The following is a 23,838-nucleotide window of genomic DNA, read 5'->3' on the forward strand; positions in this document are numbered from 1 at the left end:
CTTTCTTCAACCTTCTTCAAAGCTCTTTTCACCTATCATCAATCAACCAAGCACCTCAAAGCTATGCTTAAAATTATGAGATTGTTATTCTTTCATAATATATGACAATTATAGCACAAAATCTCATGAAATTGCATTAATTTATCCATGGTTGATTGAATCAAAGGAAACATGAAATTCTACCCAATTGGCTTACTTATGGCTCAAGAAAGTGCATAAAATCAATTGAAAACAAAAGAAAAAAGCTAGTGAAACTAGGCTAAGATGACTTGTCATCAGGAGGAAGCCACCAAGTTTCGAACCAAGGACCAAAGGGAGGCAAGGAACGCTCCTTGCAAGAAAAATCAAGAAGAAATAGCCAAAATGCTTCCTCCAAGGTTCGAACAAGGGATCTCTCACTACCAAGCTTGCAAGGAAAATAATCCAAGATGCATTGGCCAAGGTTCGAACCAAGGAGTTCCATGAAAAGCAAGGAAGGAGCGTCCACTCCTCCAAGGAAAATAAACTCTCATTTGCTTCCACCAAGAGTTGAACCTGGGACCTTGAAGACAAGAGCAAGGCGCCACCAAGGAGAGCTCAGTTGGTTTTCCCAACTGAGCACTACTCTCCCCCAAGCTCCCCACATTTTGGCGCACAAACTTGACACACCAAGGGGCATGACACGCAACAAGAAGCAACAAGGAGCAAGCCTTGTGCACCCCATGACACGGTCAGGACATGGAGAGTAATGACAAGTCATCCTAGCCTAGTTTTACTAGTCTTTTTCTTTGATTTTCAATAGGTTTTATGCACTTTCTTGGGCCACAAGTAAGTAAATTGGGTGGAATTTCATGTTTTCTTAGATTCAATCAATCATGGATGAATTGATGCATTTTCATGAGTTTTGTGCCATAATTGCTTAGATGACAAGAAAAAGAATAACTCTCATGATTATAGCATAGCTTTGATGCAATTGTTGATTGATGATAGGTGGAATAAAGCTTGAAAGAAGGTTGAAGAAAAGGGGACAGCAAGGGGCAAGAAAAAAAGACTCACGTTTGAGCTAAAGTTTGCCTCAAACTTGAACTCAAACGTGAGGAAGATTGCATTTTCACCCTGGAAGCACACCAAGTTTGCGCCAACGTTTGCCTCAAACTTGAGGTCAAACGTTGGCTTGAAGATTCTTCACCCATGAGAAGCAACGTTTGCGCCAACGTTTGCCTCAAACTTGAGGTCAAACGTTGGCGCCACAAGAACAAGCAAATGCACCCTTGGAGCTTGGCAACGTTTGCGCCAACGTTTGCCTCAAACTTGAGGTCAAACGTTGGCGCCATTTTAGCAAGGAAGAGCACTCTATTTAATGCCTTGGAGAAGCCAACGTTTGCGCCAACGTTTGCCTTAAACGTTGGGCCAAACGTTGGCCAAAAGAAATGCATGGGAGGAGCCACGTTTGAGCTCACGTTTGACCTCAAACGTTGAGCCAAACGTGGATGGCAGCAACTTGGCCGAGCTGCATAATGTCACACACGAAGACGTTTGAGTCAACGTTTGCCTCAAACGTTGACTCAAACGTGAATGGTTCATGGCCCGGTTCACAAGTGGACTTCTTCCCAACACCAAGAGCAATCAACAGAGGCTATTATCAACCCAATTCCATCAAGACCAAGGGCCCAATTTAAGGCTTGAAGATCATTAGAAGAGAGTGTATAAATAGATTAGAATTTAAGTTTTTCGGGAGCTTCCCTTTTTAGAATTTTTCATACTTACAGTAGAGAGCTCATCTTTACATTTTTGAGTTGTTGCTTTTAGAATTTGAAAGTTCCTGGGAAGGAGAATTGAATTCTCTTCCCCTGGGTTGTTTTTGCTTTCCTTTCTACACACTTTGTTTGAGTCTTGGGTGTTGAGAATTGGGGAAATTCTGTCTCAATCTCACCTTGAAATCTCTTGTTTACTTTTTCTACACAATTGAATTTGAATTTCTCTTTACTGCTTCATCTTCTCTTTAATTCTGCAATTTACTTTTCTTTATTTCTTTTGCAATTGCTCTTGTTGAATCAAGGAAGGATTTGAGATCTAGACTTATTTTCTAGTCTCTTCCACTCTTGAGATCTTCAACTACTTTTAATTTGCTGCAATTTAAGCACAAGTCATTCTCTGTTTTAATTTCTCAAGCATTTCTACTTTTCTGTTTAGATCTACTTTATTTCAATTCACTTTCTACTCTTCTGTTTAATTACAATTCACTTGTTCTTGTTTAATTTCTGCAATCCCAATTCCCAACTCCTTTTATAATTGAAGCAATTTACATTTCTTGCACTTTAAGATTCAGCCATTTACATTTCTTGCAATCTAAGTTTCTGCAATTTACATTACTTGTCCTTTAAGATTCAGCTTATTTACTTTCTTTGCTCTTTAATTTCCTGCAATCTACCCCTCTCCCTTTACATTTCAAGCAATTTAGTTTCTGCAATCACACATCACTCAACCAACACTTGATTCGCTTGACTAAATCAACCACTAAACAAAAATTGCTCAATCCTTCAATCCCTGTGGGATCGACCTCACTCATGTGAGTTATTATTACTTGATGCGACCCGGTACACTTGCCGGTGTGTGATGACAAGTCATCTTAGCCTATTTTAACTAGTCTTTTTCTTTTGTTTTCATTAGAATTATGCACTTTCTTGAACCATAAGCAAGCCAATTGGGTAGATTTTCATGTTTCCTTTGATTTAATCAACCATGTATGAATTCATGCTATTTCATGAGGTTTTATGCTATAATTGTCACATATTATGAAAGAATGAATATCTCATGATTTTAAGCATAGCTTTGATGTGTTTGGTTGATTAATGATAGGTGAAGAAAGCTTGGAGAAAGGTTGAAGCAAGAAGGAATAGCTAGGAGTAAAGAGAAGACAATGAAATAAGTGAAATCGAACCAGGAAGCAAAAAGCTGGACCTAAAGTTAGCCTCAAACTTTTGCACAAACTTTTGGGTGAAAAGTTAGCCCCAACGTTAGCCCCTAACTTTTGGGCTAACGTTGGAACTTGAAAATCACTCCCTGGGTACCAAAAGTTTGCGCCAACGTTAGCCCCTAACTTTGAGGCTAACGTTGGCACATGAAAATCACCCCTGGGCACCAAAAGTTTGCGCCAACGTTAGCCCCTAACTTTGAGGCTAACGTTGGCATGAGAAAAACACTCCCTGGGCACCAAAAGTTTGCGCCAACGTTAGCCCATAACTTTGAGGCTAACGTTGGCACATGAAAACTACAAGGGGAGGAGCAAAAGTTTGCGCCAACGTTAGCCCCTAACTTTTGGGCTAACGTTGGCGCCACAAGTGCACCAAGGAAGGCTAACGTTGGTGCAAAAGTTAGACCCCTAACTTTTGCACCAACGTGAGTATCAGCAAATTATGTTAGCTGATATGAAAAGTTGGACCAAAAGTTTGACCCTAACTTTTGCTCCAACTTTAGGTCCAACTTTTGCAAAACTCCAACCCGGTTCATTTGGTTCACTTTGGTTCTTCTCCAAACTCCAAGAGCAATCAACCAAGGCCTCTTTCAACCCAATTCCACCAAGAGCAAAGGCCCAACTCAAGGCTTGAAGATCATTTGAAGAAAGTGTATAAATAGGATAGAATTCAAGTTCTTCGCAGGGCTTTCTTTTGGAATTTTCATAATAGTTTTCGGAGAGCTTTGGATATTGAGTGATCTTTAATTTCTTAGTCTTGGGGAAGGAGAATTCACTTCTCTTCCTCTTAGTTTTATTGCTTTCAATTTCAATTACAATTGTCTTGGATCTTGGGTTGAAGAATTGAAGGAACTCTGTTTCAATCTCATCCTTGGATCTCCCTGTTTATTTACTGCAATTGAATTTCCGTTTCTGTTACTTGCTTCTCATCTACTTTCCTTGCAATTTACAATTCCCTTGCAATTGTTCTTGTTGGATCTAGGAAGGTATTGAGATCTAGACTTGTTTTTCTAGTCTCTGGGACCTGAGATCTGAATTCCTAATTTACATTTTGTTTCTTGCTTTTAATGTTCATTTACTTTACTGCTTCAAGATCCGATTCAACCCAAACCTTCTTTTACTCTTTTGTTTGATGCAAGTTACTTTTCTTTGTTTAATTTCTGCAAATCCAATTCCTAATCCCCTTTACATTTTGAGCTATTTACATTTCTTGCACTTTAAGATTCCGCAATTTACATTTCTTGCACTCTAAGTTTCTGCCATTTAATTTCTTGTTCTTTAAGATTCAGCAATTTAATTTCCTGCTCTCTTTAATTTCATGCAATTTAAATTCTGCAAATCACAAATCACCTAACCAAATCTTGATTCGCTTGACTAAATCAACCACTAAACTAAAATTGCTCAATCCTTCAATCCCTGTGGGATCGACCTCACTCCCGTGAGTTTTTATTACTTGATGCGACCCGGTGCACTTGCCGGTTAGATTGGAGTTGTTTTGGAGAGATTTGTTTCTCCACCAAAATACTCATCAAGTTTTTGGCGCCGTTGCCGGGGATTGATTAGATTGACAATGATTAAGTGAGGTGGTAATCTAGATCAAGCACTTTTTCTTTAATTTTGATTAACCCACTAACTGTTTGATTTTTTGCTTAAACTGACTAACACTTCAATCTAGCAGTAGATTGAAGTGTCACTGGTTTTGTGCATTTCTCATGCTCTGCTTGTATGTTAGGTACAAGAAGAACCATACCCAATTTTCATGAACAAGACGAAAGAACTCTCAGGAGGTTAAGAAGAGCTGAAAGAGGGAAAAACATTGTTGGAGAAGAGGAATCAGACGAAGAATTCCAAGAGATGGAGGAACATTCAACCAATCCACCAGGTGGAGCAGACAACAACAATGACAACCCACCCCAGAGGAGAGTTTTGGCTTCCTATACCTTTGCAAATCCTAGACATTGTGGGAGCAGCATCTTGGCTCCAAATGTCAATGCTAACAATTTTGAACTCAAGCCACAACTCATCACTTTGGTTCAGAACAATTGCTCTTTTGGTGGAGGACCACTTGAAGACTCACACCAACATTTGTCCACTTTCTTGAGGATATGCAACACTATCAAAACTAATGGAGTGCCTCCTGACAGTTACAAACTGATGCTATTCCCATTTTCTCTCAAGGACAAGGCCACTCAATGGTTTGAATCTTTTCCAAGGGACAGCATCAACAACTGGGATGATTTGGTAACCAAGTTTCTTGCCAAGTTTTACCCACCTCAGAGGATTATAAGGTTGAAAGCTTAGGTACAAACATTTACACAAATGGAAGCTGAACCCATCTATGAGGCATGGGAGAGGTACAAGGCTCTAATCAGGAAATGTCCCCCTGCCATGTTTAATGAGTGGGAGAAGCTACAGAACTTCTATGAAGGCTTAACACTGAAATCCCAGGAAGCCTTGGATCATTCAGCTGGAGGTTCCTTGCAACTCATGAAAACTGCAGAGGAGGCTCAAGAACTCATTGATATGGTGGCCAACAACCAATATTTCTTTGCTCATCAAAGAGGCCGCCAACCATCACAAAGGAGAGGAATAATGGAGCTAGAAGGAGTGGATTCAATCCTAGCTCAAAACAAATTAATGCAGCAGCAAATTCAACAACAATTTGAGCAAATGACCAAGAGGATTGATGGCCTCCAAGTTGCAGCAGTTAACACCAGTCAACCATCAGCCACATGGGGGCAAAATAAAGAAATCCAAGAGGAGCAACAGCAGGAACAAGTCCAGTACATGCATTCAAGTCCAAATGAATTCTATGGTGATACCTACAACCCCTTATGGAAAAATCACCCCAACCTCAGATGGGGAGACACTCACAACCAAAACCAACAACCATGGCAGAGGAATTCAAACCAAAACAACCAAAGAAACAACCAAAACTACAACCAGCAGCAGACTAACCAAAACACATACAGAAAACCTCAAAACAACTACCCTAATCTCAACCAGTACCAATCCAACAACCATTCCACCAACCAAAATGTTTATCACCCACAACCCACATCTCACAACCCACCACAAGCACCACCTGAACCTCAAAGACTCACCAATTTAGAGACCTTGATAGAAAAAATGATGAAGCACCAGGAAATAACAAACAAAAACCATGAAGCATCATTAAAGAGCCTAGAGAGGCAGATTGGGCAACTCCCAAGCAAGTATCTGTTGAGAGACCTTCAAACTCACTGCCCAGTGACACAATCCCAAATCCCAAGGAGGAGTGCAAGGCAATACAATTAAGGAGTGGGAGAACATTGATAAGCAACAATGACACCACAAAGAAACAAGCAGAGAGCTTCAAAGAACCAACAGAGGATGAGAAGCAAGCAAAGGACGATGAAGCTAAGGAGCGAGTTGTGATGTCAAACAAAAGCACTGAGAAACTTAAAGAGAAGGACAACCAGCTACATAGCTCAAAGAAAGTGGCTCAGGGACAGCAGCAAATAGGAAAGAGCATCACACCTCCACTGCCATATCCCCAGAGGTTCAACAAAGAGGTTAAAGACCAGCATTTTCACAAATTCCTTGAGATTTTTAAGAAGCTGGAAATCAATATCCCCTTGGCTGAAGCACTTGAGCAAATGCCTCTGTATGCCAAATTCTTGAAGGAGCTTGTCAACAAGAAAAGAAGCTGGGATGAGAAAGAAACCATAATGATTACTGAGGAATGCAGGGCCTTGATTCAAAAAGGGCTTCCTCCCAAGCTTGAGGACCCAGGGAGCTTCCTGTTGCCTTGCACCATTGGGGAATTGACCATCACTAAAGCAATGTGCGATCTCGGAGCAAGTATTAACTTAATACCATCCTCCTTGGTGAAAAAGCTGCATATAGAGGAGGTCAAACCAGTACAAATGTCTCTGGAGCTGGTAGATAAGTCAATGGTATACCCCAGGGGTGTAATTGAAAATCTTTTGGTCAAGGTGGACAGTTTTATATACCCTGCTGATTTTGTGGTTCTAGAATCAAACGATGATGATGGTGACTCTGTTATACTGGGAAGGCCATTCTTGGCCACTGCTAGAGCTATCATAGACGTAGATGAACGGGAATTAACTCTCAGGATGCATGACCAGAGTGTCACTCTGAAGGTATTACCAGAGGCACAATTTAGCAAGGAGAAGAAAGAATATATGAAAAATGACCAGGAAGGTCACAGTAACATCCCAATGCTAAGGATTGTGCAGACTGATGAAGAAGCCCAAGAGGATATTAGAGTATTAGCCACTGAAAGAGAGGTCCCCAAGGAAAGCCTACGGCCAGAGAAGAAAGATCAACAAAAGGAAAGATGAAACGCAGAAACAAAGCAAAAAGGGGTTGGAAGAACAGAAAGATTCCAACAGAGGGGCTTTCCAAAGGTGACAAAGTGCAACTGATATATCAACAGCTGGGGGCAAATCAACAAACCGAGGACTACTACACTGTCAGCAACATACTCTTATTAGAGCATGCTGAAATTGAACACCAGAGAACAAAGAAGAAGATCACGGTCAGAGGAGACAAATTGAGGCTCTACAAGCACCAACCACCATAAAAGAAAGCCTCAATGTCAAGCTAGTGACAATAAAAGAGCGCTTGTTGGGAGGTAACCCAACCTGAGGTAGTTTTCTTTTCATAACTTTTTCAATAAGAGTGTTGGATAATTGCTATGTATTGCAAGGAGCTAAGTTTGGTGTTGCACACCAAAAACAATCTAAGGGAGAATGCAGGATGCTAAGTTTGGTGTTCCACTAAAACTTCATTTAAAATTACATTCTAACTTCCTGCACATTGCTAGTTCCAAGCAATCAAACAGATTATTCAAACAACTTAACTGTTTTTGTTTAGTCTCAATTTCATAACCTTTAGCAAGGACACAAAAGTTTGCCCAGAGTTAACCTGTTGAATCAGAAGAAGTAGCAAGGAATTAAGTCTGGGAGTTAACCACCAATTGAAGATACTATGCATCAAGACTCAAAAAGGGGCACAGCAGAAAGAAGAACAAAAGAAATGCAAACCAATAGGTTGTATCTATACTTAACCTTTGCTGTTGAGAAATACTTTTGATTGATGTCTTGTTAAAGTGTTCATTTAGTTCAAACAGATTCAAATTTCTTTTAAAATAAGTAGGCTAGTTTATGTGTGTGCTTGTGTGTTTACTTTCACTTGACAAGAAGCATGTTTTGTCCCCTGCATCTTTAAGTTCAATAAAAGAAATGTTTGAATGTGAAGCAAGATAGTCTCTGTTAGATAGAAGTAGAATAAAAGTAAGTGGTGGTATGTGTGTGATTGTATAATAGCTCACTTTTAGTGAATAAAGAGCTAGGATATCTCATTCTAAGTAAAGAGTGGCCTACTGTCTATGAATCTCAATTAAATAAAAAATTCCTTGGTTAGAAAGAAAAACAAAAAGAAAGAAAGAAAAGAGATAGCCAAAAAGTGGCAGAACAAAAGGAAACAAAAAGAAACAAAGCTGGACACCAATAGCTTGAACTTTAAAATATATGCCTGTGGTGTCTTTGTACTAGGATCTGCTTGGATTAGTAAGCTCTTAGGAGTGCATCAACACTCGGTGACTTGGGTTAACTAATCCGGGATCATCAGCTGAAAGTCTACTATCAAGAGCAACCTAACTACAAGGCATTTAGTAACCCAAAGAGGTGCTGGGCATCAATGTTTTAAGAAGGAATGTGAGCCAAGTGTCTATGGTGAATAATGTGTCAAGTATAAAGAAAAGGAAGTGAACTTGCTACACATGACACTCAAATAAAGCTTATAAACAAAGTAATAGCCAAGGATAAAGGAATAATGAGAGGTCATAGCAGTATGTTACTTGAAGCTTGAAGGAGACTTTCTAGGCCTAGGAGTCAATAAGAAGTGAGTATTTACATATCCACACAAAATCCCATGAACTATCAATAATACTCTGCTAGCATGAACATCCTCTTCCATTTCATTTTTTCTTCTCAATAAATCTTTTCTTGCTTGGGGACAAGCAAGCTTTAAGTTTGGTGTTGTGATGACAAGTCATCTTAGCCTATTTTAACTACTCTTTTTCTTTTGTTTTCATTAGAATTATGCACTTTCTTGAACCATAAGCAAGCCAATTGGGTAGATTTTCATGTTTCCTTTGATTTAATCAACCATGTATGAATTCATGCTATTTCATGAGGTTTTATGCTATAATTGTCACATATTATGAAAGAATGAATATCTCATGATTTTAAGCATAGCTTTGATGTGTTTGGTTGATTAATGATAGGTGAAGAAAGCTTGGAGAAAGGTTGAAGCGAGAAGGAATAGCTAGGAGTAAAAAGAAGACAATGAAATAAGTGAAATTGAACTAGGAAGCAAAAAGCTGGACCTAAAGTTAGCCTCAAACTTTTGCACAAACTTTTGGGTGAAAAGTTAGCCCCAACGTTAGCCCCTAACTTTTGGGCTAACGTTGGAACTTGAAAATCACTCCCTGGGTACCAAAAGTTTGCGCCAACGTTAGCCCCTAACTTTGAGGCTAACGTTGGCACATGAAAATCACCCCTGGGCACCAAAAGTTTGCGCCAACGTTAGCCCCTAACTTTGAGGCTAACGTTGGCATGAGAAAAACACTCCCTGGGCACCAAAAGTTTGCGCCAACGTTAGCCCCTAACTTTGAGGCTAACGTTGGCACATGAAAACTACAAGGGGAGGAGCAAAAGTTTGCGCCAACGTTAGCCCCTAACTTTTGGGCTAACGTTGGCGCCACAAGTGCACCAAGGAAGGCTAACGTTGGTGCAAAAGTTAGACCCCTAACTTTTGCACCAACGTGAGTATCAGCAAATTATGTTAGCTGATATGAAAAGTTGGACCAAAAGTTAGACCCTAACTTTTCCTCCAACTTTTGGTCCAACTTTTGCAAAACTCCAACCCGGTTCATTTGGTTCACTTTGGTTCTTCTCCAAACTCCAAGAGCAATCAACCAAGGCCTCTTTCAACCCAATTCCACCAAGAGCAAAGGCCCAACTCAAGGCTTGAAGATCATTTGAAGAAAGTGTATAAATAAGATAGAATTCAAGTTCTTCGCAGGGCTTTCTTTTGGAATTTTCATAATAGTTTTCGGAGAGCTTTGGATATTGAGTGATCTTTAATTTCTTAGTCTTGGGGAAGGAGAATTCACTTCTCTTCCTCTTAGTTTTATTGCTTTCAATTTCAATTACAATTGTCTTGGATCTTGGGTTGAAGAATTGAAGGAACTCTGTTTCAATCTCATCCTTGGATCTCCCTGTTTATTTACTGCAATTGAATTTCCGTTTCTGTTACTTGCTTCTCATCTACTTTCCTTGCAATTTACAATTCCCTTGCAATTGTTCTTGTTGGATCTAGGAAGGTATTGAGATCTAGACTTGCTTTTCTAGTCTCTGGGACCTGAGATCTGAATTCCTAATTTACATTTTGTTTCTTGCTTTTAATGTTCATTTACTTTACTGCTTCAAGATCCGATTCAACCCAAACCTTCTTTTACTCTTTTGTTTGATGCAAGTTACTTTTCTTTGTTTAATTTCTGCAAATCCAATTCCTAATCCCCTTTACATTTCGAGCTATTTACATTTCTTGCACTTTAAGATTCCGCAATTTACATTTCTTGCACTCTAAGTTTCTGCCATTTAATTTCTTGTTCTTTAAGATTCAGCAATTTAATTTCCTGCTCTCTTTAATTTCATGCAATTTAAATTCTGCAAATCACAAATCACCCAACCAAATCTTGATTCGCTTGACTAAATCAACCACTAAACTAAAATTGCTCAATCCTTCAATCCCTGTGGGATCGACCTCACTCCCGTGAGTTTTTATTACTTGATGCGACCCGGTGCACTTGCCGGTTAGATTGGAGTTGTTTTGGAGAGATTTGTTTCTCCACCAAAATACTCATCAGTGAGTTTTATGTTGGATCATTTTCCACACATCAAGTATTTGGCGCCGTTGCCGAGGATTGAATTAGATTGACAATGATTATGTGAAGTGAAGATCTAGATCAAGCACTTTTTCTTCTCTGTTTCTTTAATTTTTTTTACTAACCCACTAACTGTTTGAATTTTTGCTTGAGCTAACTGAAACTCCACTTTAGCAATAGAGTAAAGTTTTCTTGGTTTCTCTGGCTGTGTGTGATTCTCATGCTTTAGCTTGTTGAATATACGAGAGAAGCAATTTTCTTCCACTAATCTTTCAAGTTTATCAACTGTTTGACACATTGTGTCAACTAATCCTCTAATCATATTCTGGCATGAATATACTCTATCTTCATTTAGACCGTTTGTGATTGTGCAGATCATGGAGGGGAACTCGACGAATTCCAGTAATCATGGGAGTAATGTCCCCACCTTAGATGATAATGCAACCCATAACTTGAAGCACCCACTCATCACCATGAACGATGTTGCTCAATGGTTTGAAGCTTTCCCACAAGGAAGCATCATCGGATGGGAAGAACTAATGAGTAAACTCCTGGCCAAGTTGAAACCACCTCAGGGAATTGTTAAACCAGAGGCAGAAGTGTAACCATTCACACAAGAGAAGGAAATTGAAGGTGTCCGTGCAGTCATGAACCAAAACAAGCAGATGCATCAGCAGACTCTACAACACCTAGATATGATGGTCAGAAAAATCAATGAGCTGCGAACTGCTGTAGTACATGCATACAACCTAACTCAAAACTCATACGGTTGGAATCAATCTGAACAAGGTTTTGGAGCAATTAACCATGAGCAACAAAGTTATGAGCAATCACACTCTCCAAACAGTTCCTCTAGCATGTTCCAACATAAGTCTCAGAATGATGTGTACAGCCCACCCTGGAGAACTCATTCTAATTGGAGGGGGGTCGAACACCAAAATCAAAGACCAAGGGACTTCAACTGCAACAACCCTAACTTCAAAAACCAGCATAAAAACCACCCTCACAACAACAACCATCACGCACCACCCCAATGCACACACTTCCAACCCCATCCTACCTCACAACTCGCCCAAAACGACTCTCATCAACCATCACATTTGACACAACCACAACCAACTTTAAACCTTCAAAGAATCTGTGTTCTAGAAATGATGATGGAAAGATTCGTGAAAGCTCAAGAGATGGTAATAATAGAGCAGGAAGAAGCAAGGAAAAATCAAGAAATGATAAGCAGAAACCAAGAAGCCTCACTCAGAAAAATTGAGAGGCAAATGGAACAACTGACTAAGCATCTTGCAGAAACAAGCGAGCGGATGGTAAATATGTCTCTCAGGGCCACTGAAGACGACCCAAAGAATAGCGAAAAAGCTGTTAGATTGAAAAAGGGAAAGCAATCATGGAGGAAAGTGAGAAGGCTACGGGAAAGGAATCAATCATCCAAGAAAATCATCACAGAAAAATTCCACAAGAAGAAACAGAGGAAAGGAAGCCCATAGTGAGAGGAGGAAACCAAAGGCAACAGGATTTTCAACTCCCATGATCAACAGAATGGAGGATGTCAAGCTAATGACAATAAAGAAGCTCTTGTTGGGAGGCAGCCCAACCTGAGGTAGTTCTCTTTTCATAGATATTTTAATAAAAAGGTTAATTAACTTCATCTATATTGCAAGAAGCTAAGTTTGGTGTTACACAACAAAACAATATAAGGGAGAATGAAGGATTCTAAGTTTGGTGTTCCACCAAAATCCCATCACAAAATACATTCTCACTTTCTGCATAATGCAAGCTTCAAGCATTTAGATAAACTGGTTAACTATTCTGTTGTTTCCTAAGTTTTCAGTTTTATTGCTTTTGAAAAAGAAAAAGAGTTTCACACATGGTTAATCTGATGCATGAGAACCATTGGCAAGGTACTAAGTTTGGTGTTCCTACACCAAAGTAAGTTCAAAGGCCCACAAATAAATCATGCATGCTAACCATTTCTTTTAAGTGCTTGGGGAACAAGCAACTTTCAATATCACTGCAGAGCACCATACAAACTTTTGGAAAGATTAAGCATCATCAATCAAAGAGATGAAAGAGGAATGTGAAGACCAGCAATGATGATGATGAGGACGAGGACAGCAAGTAAATTCCAAAAGGTTGTATTGTTCAGTGATTATTTTATATCAGATACTGCTGATGACAAGTCATCTTAGCCTAGTTTCACTAGTCTTTTTCTTTTGTTTTCAATTGTTTTTATGCACTTTCTTGAGCCATAAGTAAGCCAATTGGGTAGAATTTCATATTTCCTTTGATTCAATCAACCATGGATGAATTAATGCAATTTCATGAGATTTTGTGGTATAATTGTCATATATTATGAAAGAATAACAAACTCATGATTTTGAGCATAGCTTTGATGTGTTTGGTTGATTGATGATAGGTGAAAAAAGCTTTGAAGGAGGTTGAAGAAAGAAGAAAGGGCAAGGAGCAAGAGAGAACAAAAAGCTTGAGCAAAAGCTTGCCTCAAACTTTAGCTCAAGCTTTTGGAAGAGTGAATGCACATTGGTTGGAGCAAAAAGCTTGCGCCAACGTTTGCCTCAAGCTTTTTGGCAAAAGTTGGCGCCACACACCAACACCCTGGAGGAGAAAAGCTTGCGCCAACGTTTGCCTCAAACTTTTTGGCAAACGTTGGCGCCACACCAACATACCCTGGAGGAGAAAAGCTTGCGCCAACGTTTGCCTCAAGCTTTTTGGCAAACGTTGGCGCCACACATGCACACAAGGGGATCAACGTTTGGCCTAAAGTTTGACCTCAAACTTTAGCCCAAACGTTGGTAGCAGCAAATGGGGGCAGCTGATATGAAAAGCTTGAGCCAAAGTTTGCCTCAAACTTTGACTCAAGCTTTTATGATTTATAACCCGGTTCACAATGGATTTCTCTCCAACTCCAAGAGCAATCAACCGAGGCCTTTATCAACCCAATTCCATCAAGAGCAAAGGCCCAATTCAAGGCTTGAAGACCATTTGAAGAAAGTGTATAAATAGCTTAGGATTTAAGTTTTTCGGAGAGCTTTTCCTTTAGAATTCTTAGAACACTTACAGAGAGCTCACCTTTACATTTTTTTGATTTGTTGCTTTAGAATTCTAGAGAATTAGGAAGGAGAATTGATCTCTCTTCTTCCTTGTTCTTGCTCTGCACTCTTTACTTTTCTTACTTTGGATTTTGGGTGGAGAATTGAAGAACTTCTGTTTCAATCTCACCTTGAGATCTTGTTTAATTTTCTGCATAATTGAATTCCCATTTCTGTTAATTGCTTCTTCCTCTACTCTTTCTGCAATTTACATTTCTTTATTTCCTTTGCAATTGTCTTGCTGGATCTAGGAAGGCAGTGAGATCTAGACTCAGCTATCTAGTCTCTTGAGTCCTGAGATCTACAGTTTTAAATTTCAATTTCCTTATTTCATTGCTACACCAAGCTTTTTCTCATTTCCGTTTTAGATCCGCTTTAATTCAAGTCATCTTCTACTTTTCTGTTTATTGCATTTTACTTTTCCTTGTTTAATTTCTGCAAATCCAATTCCCAATTCCCTTTACAATTCAAGCCATTTACATTTCTTGCACTTTAAGATTCTGCAATTTACATTTCTTGCAATCTAAGTTTCTGCAATTTATATTACTTGCACTTTAAGATTCAGCCTCTTTAATTTCTCTGCACTTTAAATTCTTGCCAATTGTCCCTCTCCCTTTTAATTTCATGCAATTTAGCTTCTGTCGAATACAAACCACTCAAATCAACTCTTGATTCGCTAGACTAAGTCATCCACTAAACTAAAATTGTTCAATCCTTCAATCCCTGTGGGATCGACCTCACTCCCGTGAGTTTTATTACTTGATGCGACCCGGTACACTTGCCGGTGAGTTTTGTGTTGGATCGTTTTCCACACATCAAGTTTTTGGCGCCGTTGCCGGGGATTGAAACAGATTGACAATGATTAAGTGAAGTGGAGATCTAGATCTAGCATTTTTATTTTCTGTTTCTCTAACTTTGGACTAACCCACTAACTGTTTAAATTTTTGCTTAAGCTAACTACAATTTCATCATGGATTGAAGTATTGCTATCCTTCTGGTTTGGTATGATTTTTTTGTCTTGTTTGCATGTCAGGGACAAGGAGAGCTATACCAACCTTTTGTGAACAAGACAAAAGAACCCTCAGGAGATTAAGAAGAGCTGAAAGAGGGAAAAACATTGTTGGAGAAGAGGATTCGGAAGAAGAAGAGTTCCAAGATATGGAGGAACATACAACAATTCCAGCTAATCCACAAGGAGGAGCAGCTAATAACAACAACAATCCACCACAAAGAAGAGTTCTGGCTTCCTACACATTTGCAAATCCTAGACATTGTGGGAGTAGCATTCATACCCCAAATGTTAATGCAAATAACTTTGAACTAAAGCCAAAACTCATCACATTAGTTCAAAATAATTGCTCTTATGGAGGATGACCACTTGAAGATCCAAATCAACACTTGTCCACTTTCTTGAGGATTTGTGACACTGTTAAAACCAATGGAGTGCATCCTGACAGCTATAAGCTACTGCTATTTCCATTTTCTCTCAGAGACAAAGCCACCCAATGGTTGGAATCTTTCCCAAGAGACAGCATTGACAATTGGGATCATATAGTGAGCAAATTCCTTGCCAAATTTTACCCACCTCAAAGGGTTATCAGATTGAAGACTGAAGTACAAACATTCACCCAAATGGAGGTTGAACCATTATATGAGGCATGGGAAAGGTACAAGGCTCTGATCAGGAAGTGTCCCCCTGGAATGTTCAATGAGTGGGATAGATTGCAGAATTTCTATGAAGGCTTGACATTGAAATCTCAAGAGGCCTTGGATCATTCAGCTGGAGGCTATTTGCAACTCATGAAAACTGCAGAAGAAGCTCAAAGTCTCATTGATATGGTAGCTAACAACCAGTATTTCTTCGCTCACCAAAGGCAACGCCAACCATCACAGAGGAAGGGAGTGATGGAGTTGGAAGGAGTGGACTCAATCCTAGCTCAAAACAAATTGATGCAGCAGCAGATTCAACAACAATTCGAGCAAATGGCCAAGAGGATTGATAGCCTCCAAGTTACAGCAGTAAGCTCCAATCAACCATCAACCACATGGGGAACAAATGAAGAAACTCAAGAGGAGCAGCAGCAGGAGCAAGTCCAGTACATGCACAACCAAAATTCTGGGTCAAATGAAGTCTATGGTGATACTTACAACCCTTCATGGAAGAACCATCCAAACTTGAGGTGGGGAGATAACCATAACCAAAACCAACAACCATGGCAAAGAAGTTCAAATCAAAACACTTCAAGAAACAACCAAAACAACAACCAGCAGCAAACCACCCAAAACCCTTACAGAAAACCCCAAAACAACCACCCCAACCCCAACCATTATCCATCCAATAACCAACCCACAAATCAAAACACTTACCACCAACCCTCAACACCCTATAACCAGCCAATTTCACATGACTCTCAAAGAATCACTAACTTGGAAACCTTGATAGATAAAATGTGGAAACACCAAGAAATGACAACCAAGAACTATGAAGCCTCCACGAAGAACCTAGAGAAGCAGATTGGGCAAATCTCCAAGCAGATTTCTGTTGAGAGACCATCAAGTTCCCTGCCAAGTGACACAATTCCAAATCCTAAGGAAGAATGCAAGGCAATACAGTTAAGAAGTGGGAAAACATTGATGAGCAAAATTACACTACAAGGAAGCAAGCTGAGAACAGCAAAAGGCCAATAGAAGGAGAAAAGCCAACACATGCAGAGGAAGCCAATGGTGATGATGCAATGGCAAGCAAGCAAACTCAAGAAAAGGAGAAAAAATCAAAAATTCCAAAAAAGGGGAAAGAAGCAATTGAAGAGCCAACCAAGAATCAAAAGCAACAAGCAGAGAAGAACTTTGTACCTCCACTGCCATATCCCCAGAGATTCAACAAGGAGGCTAAGGATCACACTTTCATAAGTTCCTTGAGACTTTCAAGAAGTTGGAGATAAATATTCCCTTAGCTGAGGCACTGGAGCAAATGCCCCTATATGCCAAGTTCATGAAGGAGCTAATCAACAAGAAGAGAAGTTGGCAAGAAAAGGAAACTATCATGCTCACTGAAGAATGTAGCGCTGTGATCCAGATGGGTATCCCACCAAAGCTCAAAGACCCAGGGAGTTTTGTAGTTTCATGCACCATAGGCAAGATAACATTGGAAAATGCCTTATGTGATCTAGGTGCCAGCATCAACTTGATGCCTCTATCATTGATGAGAAAGCTTGCCATAAAAGAAATCAAACCCACCAGGATGTCACTAGTAATGGCCGACAGATCAATCAAGACACCCAATGGAATTGTGGAAAATTTACTAGTGAAGGTTGGAAAGTTTATCTTCCCTGCAGACTTCGTAATCTTAGACACAGAAGGGGAAGGAAACAACTCAATCATCTTGGGGAGACCATTTCTAGCCACAGCAAGAACCACTATTGATGTGGAGAAGGGAGAAATGACCTTCAGGGTGCATAATGAACAAATGGTAATCAATGTCTTCAAATCAATGCAACACCCCTCTGAGCAAGAGAATTACATGAATGTGGATATGATAGAAGGGCTGGTAGAAGAAATGTTTGAAGACAACTATTTGGAGCATCAGGAAGAACAAGGAGAGGAAGTGGTAGAAATTTCTATTGAAGACAAGAAAGAGGATAAACCAAAACAGGAGTTGAAACCTCTCCCCCCTCACCTCAAATACGTGTTTCTTGGGGAAGCAGAGGCATTACTAGTGATCATAAATTCTTCCTCGAACATGGATAAGGAAGCAAGGTTGATTGAAGTATTAAAAGCTCACAAAACAGCCTTGGGGTGGACAATTGAGGACATCAAAGGCATCAGCCCTGCTATTTGTATGCATAAAATTTTATTGGAGGAAGAATCAAAACCTGTGGTTCAACCTCAAAGAAGACTCAACCCAACCATGAAAGAGGTGGTTCAAAAAGAAGTGATGAAGTTATGGAATGCTGGAATAATTTTCCCAATCTCAGACAGCTCTTGAGTGAGTCCGGTTCAAGTTATGCCAAAAAAAGGAGGAATGACATTCATCACCAATGAGAAGAACGAGTTGATCCCCACTAGGACAGTGACTGGGTGGAGAATGTGCATAGACTACAGGAGATTGAATGATGCAACAAGAAAAGATCATTTTCCTCTGCCCTTCATTGATCAAATGTTGGAAAGACTAGCAGGCCATGCTTATTACTGCTTCCTGGATGGGTATTCTGGTTACAATCAAATAGTAGTGGACCCCAAGGATCAAGAGAAGACCTCTTTCACATGCCCATTTGGAGTTTTTGCCTATAAGAGGATGCCCTTTGGGCTGTGCAACGCCCCAGCCACTTTTCAAAGGTGTATGCTTTCCATCTTTTCTGATATGGTGGAAAAATTCTTAGAAGTCTTCATGGATGATTTTTCTATTTTTGGCAATTCATTTAACACTTGCTTGCATAACTTAACTCTTGTTTTGATAAGATGCCAAGAAACTAATTTGGTGTTGAATTGGGAAAAGTGCCATTTCATGGTTCCGGAAGGAATAGTTCTTGGGCATAAAGTGTCATGTAGAGGTATAGAAGTTGATAAAGCTAAAATAGAAGTTATTGAAAAACTCCCTATACCTGTTAATGTGAAAGCAGTAAGAAGTTTTCTTGGGCATGCTGGCTTCTACAGAAGGTTCATCAAAGACTTTTCAAAAATAGCAAAACCATTGAGCAATTTACTAATGAATGAAATCCCCTTCATTTTTTATGACAACTGTAAACATGCCTTTGAAACTCTCAAGAGAAAGCTCATTACAGCACCAATCATCACACCCCCTGATTGGAATCTACCTTTTGAACTTATGTGTGATGCAAGCAACCTTGCTATTGGTGCTGTACTGGGGCAAAAGAAGGACAAATTACATCATGTCATATATTATGCTAGCAAAGTGTTGAATGAAACACAGAAAAATTATACCACCACTGAAAAAGAACTTTTAGCAATTGTATATGCATTTGATAAGTTTAGACAATACTTGATCGGTTCAAAAGTTATAGTATACACTGACCATTCTGCTCTCAAGTATTTAATGTCTAAACAGGATTCAAAGCCAAGGCTTATTAGGTGGGTGTTGCTGCTACAAGAATTTGATATTGAAGTGAGGGATAGGAAGGGAAGTGAAAATCAAGTAGCAGATCACCTATTAAGAGTGCCACAAGAAGCTAAGCAAGATAAACCATAGCAAGTAAATGAGAACTTCCCTGATGAACACCTATTCCAAGTTCAACAGACACCTTGGTTTGCTGACATAGCAAACTACAAGGTAGGAAGGAAGATACCTCAAGAATTTTCCAAGCAACAAATGAAGAAATTACTCACTGAAGCAAGGAAGTTCTTATGGGATGAACCTTTTCTATTCAAGAGATGCTCTGATGAAATGATTAGGAGGTGTATCCCTGAAAGTAAAATGAAGGACATACTATGGCATTGCCATGGCTCAGCGTATGGTGGACACTTTGGACCAGAGAGAACAGCTACAAAGGTACTACAGAGTGGGTTTTATTGGCCAACTATCTTCAAGGATGCTAGAGAGTTTGTTCACCAATGCAATGAATGTCAAAGAACTGGAGGATTGACAAAAAGAAATGAGATGCCTCAAAATTTCATCCTGGAAGTGGAGCTGTTTGACTTATGGGGCATTGATTTCATGGGACCCTTTCCCCCTTCCTACTCTTTTAGATATATCTTGGTGGCAGTAGAGTATGTTTCAAAGTGGGTGGAAGCCATAGCCACAACCACCTGTGATGCACAGATTGTCCTCCAATTCCTTAAAAAGCACATTTTCACAAGATATGGAGTGCCCAAGGATCTTGTTAGTGATGGTGGTGGTCACTTTTGCAACAAACAGATGGAGAAACTCCTCCACAAATATGGAGTAATCCATAAAGTAGCACACCTTACCACCCTCAGACTAATGGCCAGGCTGAACTAGCAAATAGGGAATTAAAGAAGATCCTAGAGAAAACAGTGGGAAGCACAAGAAAAGATTGGGCTAGGAAGCTAGAAGATGCATTATGGGCATATAGAACAGATTTTAAAACTCCTATTGGCAAGTCACACTTTCAGCTATTGTATGGCAAATCCTGCCACCTCCCTGTAGAGCTTGAACACAGAGCTTTTTGGGCCACTAAACTCCTCAACCTTGATTCCCAAGCTGCAGGAGAGAAAAGGTTATTACAACTAAATGAGTTGGATGAATTCAGGCTAGAAGCCTATGAGAGTGCTAAGATATACAAGGAAAGAGCTAAGAGGTGGCATGATAAGAAGATCACAAAGAAGGAGTTCAAGCCAGGACAGCAAGTGCTCCTGTATAACTCAAGGCTTAAGATCTTCCCTGGCAAACTTAAATCTAAGAGGACTGGCCCATACTTGGTGACAAAGGTTTTTCCTTATGGGAGTCTTGAATTGCTAGATGAAGCAACAAAGAGTCAATTCACAACAAATGGTCACAGAGCAAAGCTATACTTGGGAGGACAATGGGATAAGGAAAAAGTGGTTCAGAGCCTACAGCCTTCTTGAAAAGAATTGAAGGATGTCAAGCTAGTGACATTAAAAGAGCACTTGTTGGGAGGCAACCCAACCAGAGGTAGTTTTCTTTTCATAGCCTTTTCAATAAAAAAATTGTTGAATATTTGGTATGCATTGCAAGGAGCTAAGTTTGGTGTTACACACCAAAACAATTTAAAGGAGAATGAAGGATTATAAGTTTGGTGTTCCACCAAAACATCATTTACAAATACATTCTCACTTCATGCACAATACTAGCTCCACGCAATCAAACAGATTATTCAACTACTTAATTTCTCTCTAATTTCAATTCCATAACCTTTAGCAAGAACATAAGATTTTACATATAGTTAACCTGTTGCATCAGAGGAAGTGGCAAGGAACTAAGTTTGGTGTTCCCACACCAAATTAAATCCAAAAGCCGCACTCAATTCATGCATACTAACCAGTCACCTAAGGGCTTGAGAAGTAAGCAACTTTTGAGAATTGTGCAGGGAACTAACCACCAATTGAAGACATTATGCACCATGACTCAAAAGGGGACCTGATGACATGTCACCATGTCATGTTTTTCTATGCTTTTTCATATAAGAAATTGATAATTAGTGCTTAAATATTGCATTCTTTTATGCTTAAATGGTATATTTCCTTGATCTTTTAATTTTATAAATTTGGTAGGAAATAAGAAGAAAAAGAAGCAAAGAAGCACAAAATAAGCTAAAAAGGAGAAAAAAAGAACTTTGGGGCACACTTTGAAGTTGGAGCACACTTTGGAGCCTTAGGCCACGCTTTTAAAAGCGTGGCCCATGACCAAATCAAGGAGACATCACAACCAGCACTCAAAGCTCAGTTCACAAAGTGAACTTAGCTTTGCCGTACGGAGTTGTGCACTCTTTAGTTTTCATTTTGCTTTCTCTCTTAGTTTTCTTTTTTGTTTTGAAATTTTGGATTGAGATTGGAAGGAATTCTATTTTCATTCTCCATCTGCAACCTCTCTTGTTCTTCTTCTACAATTTACTCTTCCATTTTCATTTTGCAATTGTTCTTGTTGGATCAAGGAAGGATTTGAGATCTAGACTTGTTTTCTAGTCTCTTCCACTCCTGAGATCTTGAACCACTTTTAAATTGCTGCAAATTAAGCATTGCTTTTCTGTTTTTAAAATTCTCCAAGCATTTTTACTTTCTGTTGCATTGCTTCCAATTTACATTTCCTGCAATTGCTCTAAATTCTTATTCACTGAAATTTTGCTTCTCTGTTTACATTGCTTCCAGCACCCCAGACCCTTTACTTTTCATGCAATTTACATTTCTTGTCATTTAAGATTCTTGCAATTTACTTTTCTTGTTCTTTAAGTTTCTGCACATTTACTTTCTGCACTTTAAATTTCTTATCATTTACATTCTGTTGGCTACAAATTCACACAATTCACTCAATGTTAGCTTGACTAAACTAATCACCTACTAAAGTTGCTTGATCCATCAATCCATGTGGGATCGACCTCACTCTAAGTGAGTTTTACGACTTGATGCGACCCGGTATACTTGCCGGTGAGTTTTTGGTGTTTTGAGAAATTTGTTTTTCCACAAAAATACCATCAAGTTTTTGGCGCCGTTGCCGGGGATTGATTTAGATCAACAATGATTAAGTGGGTGAGAAGTCTAGATCAAGAATTTTCTTTATTTTTGTTTTCTGTTTCAAAGTGAAACCAAGGTGTTTGAGTTTTTGCCTCACTAAGAAATTCTCATCTCTGATATGAGTAATTTCAATTTTCCTTGGTGTTGTGTTTTCCAAAACTCAAATAGAGTTCAACTCATCTTATGATCAAACATGTTTTATGGGATATTACCCACCATCACCAATCTCTAATGGTGGCTGGGAATATCACCAAGAGAATACACATTCTGAGCACTCCAATTCATGGAGATTTGCTTCAGAGACACAAGATGAGCAAGAGAATCATATGGGATACTTTCCACCACCACAAAATGATGCAAGTCATGATTCTAATGGTAGCTGGGAGTATTACCAAGAAACTGCAAATTCTGAGCAGTCAAGTCACATGAGAGATTGTCCAATAGCCAAAGACTCACAACCAAAACAAACTTCCAATAGCCAAAGACTCTCAAAACTTGAGTCCATGCTCAAAAGATTTACGGAGGAGACAAAGAAGTACTGGGAAGAACAAGAAATGTCCCTCAAAAACATGGAAGTGCAGCTAGCTCAGTTGGTGAGTGCAACGAAAAAGGAGGAAAAACAAGAGGAAGAGGCTACTGAGTCAAGTGAATTTTTAGTGAAAAAGAAAGAGGTGGTGGAAATAGTTGAAAATGAAACTGCACTTGAGATGACAAGGGAACATGAGGACTCACAACTCTCACAAACGTCCCTGACCCAAAAACTCTCAACAATTGAATCTGTGATTGAAAAATATGAAGAGGAGATGAAGAAATGTTGGGAAGATCAACAAACCTCCTCAATGAAAAAGCTATTAAGTTAAATGTTGAGTGCAAGGGAGGAAATGGAAGAGCAAGAAAGTGAGAAAGACAACCAAAGAATTTCAAACTCAAGTGAAGCAGAAAAGTACATGGAACCACCAATACAAGAGGCTCTTGATGAAAAGAAGACTCCAACAATCACACAACCACCAAGACTTGGATTCAAGGAAGTGAAGGAAATTAACAAAAGCACCAAAAAGAGGATTGTGACCAAGCTACCAAGGACAACATTCAAGAGGAGGTCAACCACAAACAATCCAACCCCTGGACCAATAGCAAGCAAGCTCAAGCAAGCCATGTACAAAAGAAAGCTTGCTGAGAGGAAACCAAGACAGGGGGCAATAGCTGAATCTTCTCCTCCCTTGAAGTCATTCCTCTTAACAAACTGGAAGAAGAGGAAGAAAGTAAACAAGATGTCAACCGTAGGTATAATTTCTCTTCTCTGCTTTGTTTTCGTTCTTTGTTTTGTTTAAATTCAATAAATTGGCATATGGTTACATTCTAAGTTTGGTGTTGCCTTGCAACTAATTGTTTTCAATATATTTTGAATGATTGCATCAAATAAAAAAAATGTGACACACCAAGATTCTAAGTTTGGTGTGCCACTTATTTTCTATGCAATTCATTCAAGAAACACTACTTGTCTGCATAATCATAATGCCTCTGCAGTTTTATTTTTCTCTTTTGATTTGACACTTTTTCATTCTACTTGCTTTAGTCATTTTTCTATTTTTAAATATTTTCCTCTAGTTTGCTTGTTAACTGTCGTTGTTAGTACATCA

This window comes from Arachis ipaensis, chromosome B9, assembly GCF_059453495.1.
Source record: "Arachis ipaensis isolate K30076 ecotype BB chromosome B9, ASM5945349v1, whole genome shotgun sequence".
Classification (NCBI taxonomy): domain Eukaryota; kingdom Viridiplantae; phylum Streptophyta; class Magnoliopsida; order Fabales; family Fabaceae; genus Arachis; species Arachis ipaensis.